The following is a 3,710-nucleotide window of genomic DNA, read 5'->3' as shown; positions in this document are numbered from 1 at the left end:
CATCTCCAATTAGATTGCCTGTAGTGTACCGTGTGTGTCATCATTGTGGAATGCACGTACGGTATTGTTTTGCTAGGAGCTCCGATTAATTCCCGATGACACTTCAGCGTGCGGTGACATACAATGGTAGGTGTTGTATAATGCTGTGTTTGGCGAGGCTTCTTCAGTGCGTCGTCAGAAATCACCAGTGACACATCGTCACGCACTTGAACGCTTGATCAAACTATCGGACTCTCGTTGCACTAACTGCGGTGGCGCCATCCTTCTACGTCGAAGACAATTAGTATTTTGTTCATTGACTGCGTAAGCCGCTTATTTTAGCCTTCTCTCATCAGAATACTTCATCAGGGCTGAATAAGAATTTTTTATTATTATTATTATCTTGGGACCTATGTGAGTGCACGTGCTGGGATATGCTGCAATTCACCTAGGCGTGATTAAACATGCAAGTGTAGCCAGCAAGCATGGTTCTACCTATATCTAAGATTTAATCGTGAATAGGCCAGAGATTTTATGATAATAAACATTGTGATTGTCTTGACTACGAATTTTTTGGGGTATCTTATGAAAGTTTCCGTATGACGAGTTCTACAATCTCATACGTTTCCATAAGAAATTTTATGTAGTCAGCAAGGGGCATATTGAGTCGGTGTGGAATATACGGAAGAACAAATGGAATCTTACGGACTCGATATGAGCTCATGTGCAGTTTATGGAAATTGTATGGAATGCTTATGGACTCGGTACAGACTGTATGCAAGCACGTATGGAAACTTACGGACTCCATATGAGGTCATGTGCAGTTTATGGAAATTGTATAGAATGCTTATGGACTCCGTACAGATATGATATAGATTTCCATATACTTTTTCATACCTTATGGACAGCATACTCCCATAAATCCATACGAGCGGCTCATATGGAACCACAGCACAATGCCACACGGTACTGAATGCATTGGATATGAGGATGCAGGTCACAGTACCGGTGCGGTATAATGCTTCAGTCAAGGTCTCCAGCTCCGAATGGCTCTGTGAACTTCACCTACAAGACACCGCAAGCATATGTCGCGCCTCAATTCACAACTTACGTCAATACCTTGCCTTGTCCACTTGATGTGGATAGAAATCTAGTTTCGAACACTTTCCTCGCTTTTTCTGCGTATTATTCTTCTTGCAGAAATTTGTACACTTTATGCCATTTCAGACTTTGTCATGTACTGTTCGTGAGCATCTATTCTTGCTATGGTCACGGTGGGAGGTCTTTTCAGAAAGCTTTTGCGGTTGGCAACCGCACATAAGTTGACTTGTTCTCATCTATGCCATCTTAATGGCAAGTGCACCACGATACGCAGCACGATCTTCTTCAGCGTGCATGTGATAATAGCAGGTTTCGGAATAAAAGCTGCTGTTTATGAAGGTCGTACCCACCAGTTCCGTCTGGTGAAAAATCTTTTCTAAGAGACAACGTGACATCTGTGAGTGACAATCGCATATCATCCTGAACAATATTTGAAGTGTGACCTCACGAAGAGGCGCCTTTAGGTTTCTGAACATCGAGAGCTGATATTGTGTTTGCAGCTTTTCGTATCTTCATTACAGAGCGACATAGCTCTTTTGTGAAGAACAGAGATCTCTACCAGCACGGTAGACATGCGGAACAGTTTATGTAATAATATATAAGCGGAAAAATTACAGTTAATACATCTTGGAGCAGTTTACAAATTTTCTCAGTGAGATCAGTGACTCAAAGATATAGAAATAAAACATTCACTGTTTGGCATTGCTGTGAAGTGTATGTGCTTGGCAATGTCAATGGCCTTTTAGTATCTATGTTTTAAACTCATAATGGGTTCTTCAAACGTACGCTGAGCATTGCAGCAAACTATGTCGCACTGTTGCAAGTGAACCACCACTTTCATAGTAAGGAGTGATGGTTCATTCTAAACAGCATGTAAAATTCCTCATCCAAATTTTCATTTCACCCAAGTCGCACGACTTCACTTTAACCGCGGATACGTCTACAGCAAGAAGAAGGGCATTTGTTCCTATTAAGAGGAAAAATAAACTTGGGAGACAAGTTAACCCTAAGAGTATGGCGCGGTAGCGCTAGAGGGTCCCTGCTGTCACAAGTCCCCTGGCGCATCCTTTTGCAGACATTAACACGCTTGCTGCTGTTATGTACACCGTTATTACACATCACCATCAATATTAATTGGTGACGCTAATTAGTGACTCTAATATTAACTAAGTATTCCTGTAATGTAATTCCCCTACTGTATGGTGTGAGGTGCTCGTACAAAGTCTCCATTTATCCCATTGAACGTACGTTCCTCAGTGGTGCAGATGTAGCGTGCTTGACTCCCAACCCAAAGGAAAGCGGTTTAATTATGCTCGACAACCTTTTATCTTTTCAGCGAAACTACTTTTCTACGTCACAACTCTCTCGACCAATCAGTATTTTCCACTCTCGCCGGCGCCGGGTTTTCTACCAAACGGGACCTTTAAGGCTATCGAGTTAAACGTGAACCTTGGCCGTGGATTCTAATACACTGTTTATCTTTCTGCAACGCGAACTTGCCGTGTCCACTGATAACACGTCCAGAGTAAGGATCACACTCTGGGTGCGCTTTCCGTTATTGTGAATCGGGTGTGGCACAATTTACTTCGTCTACCGACCTAGTGTCCGCTGCTTTTGAGGTGAAAACCTCGGAATCAGGAAGTTTAAGTGTAGAAAGTTTTTTTTTTAAATATTTTCAGCTACATGAATGAAGTCATGCATAAAGCCCACTACACAACACCACTTAGTGTGTTCGAACATAGTTCCTAGTATTAGTTCCAGAATGACCTCATGGAAGTTGGTTTGACAAGAGAGAATCATCGACACACTGTGTGCTGAATCAGTCTTATGTTCACCAGAGAGGACGAGCAATAAGGTCACAGCCACTAATATAATTTAGTAATCAATACAAAACTACGATGGGAAAAAACTAAACGCAATGGTTGTTCTCTACTGTCAATATAGTGGACTGTTAGATGTGTTTTAGGCACAGCTGAGCATGAATCATACTTTGCAAACAAGGCGACAACCGCCAAGCCCCTCCGTCAAAAAAACAAAAATGCTGCGGCGATCATACGATGTGGTACGTCAAATCTGCGTTATCATCATTGCTCTAATTCGAATTTACACTGACCGCCTCCCCACTGCGCCTTGGAATGTGCATTCGGCGTTGGCTTGTAGGTGTTGGTGGTGGGTGCAGGGTGAGAGACATGGTGCTGGGTGGTGCACCTACCGGAGGGTACCTCAGAGGTGGCACCCTCCGGGCTCGCAGGGTACTCGGAAGATGAAGGCTTTACACAGACATCTGGCCTTTCCCTGCAAGATGACTATGAAGCTAACACAGTAAAAAAAAAAAAAAAAAAACAGAAAACAAGTGAACACTTTCACTCACACATGCTCCTTTTGAAAGTAGTTCAGGGCGAATATTTTAATTTTTTTCTAATCTTTATAAAAAGCATTCTCGAAAGCCCCGGGAATTTTGATGCAGGCTTGTTATTACCATAACCACGAAAAACTCGAAAATAATTAAAGCTCTTCTATGACATCACAGTCTTTTTCTCATTGACTTCCTTCTCCGGTATTTAAACATTGGCTAAAGGTAACCAAAGTATTCTTCGATGCAGGGGAATTTAAGAATTGCTGCGTCCAAT

Source organism: Amblyomma mixtum, chromosome 8 (genome assembly GCF_055824585.1).
Source record: "Amblyomma mixtum isolate Tamu chromosome 8, ASM5582458v1, whole genome shotgun sequence".
Taxonomy (NCBI): domain Eukaryota; kingdom Metazoa; phylum Arthropoda; class Arachnida; order Ixodida; family Ixodidae; genus Amblyomma; species Amblyomma mixtum.
Note: the sequence above shows the minus strand (reverse complement) of the source record.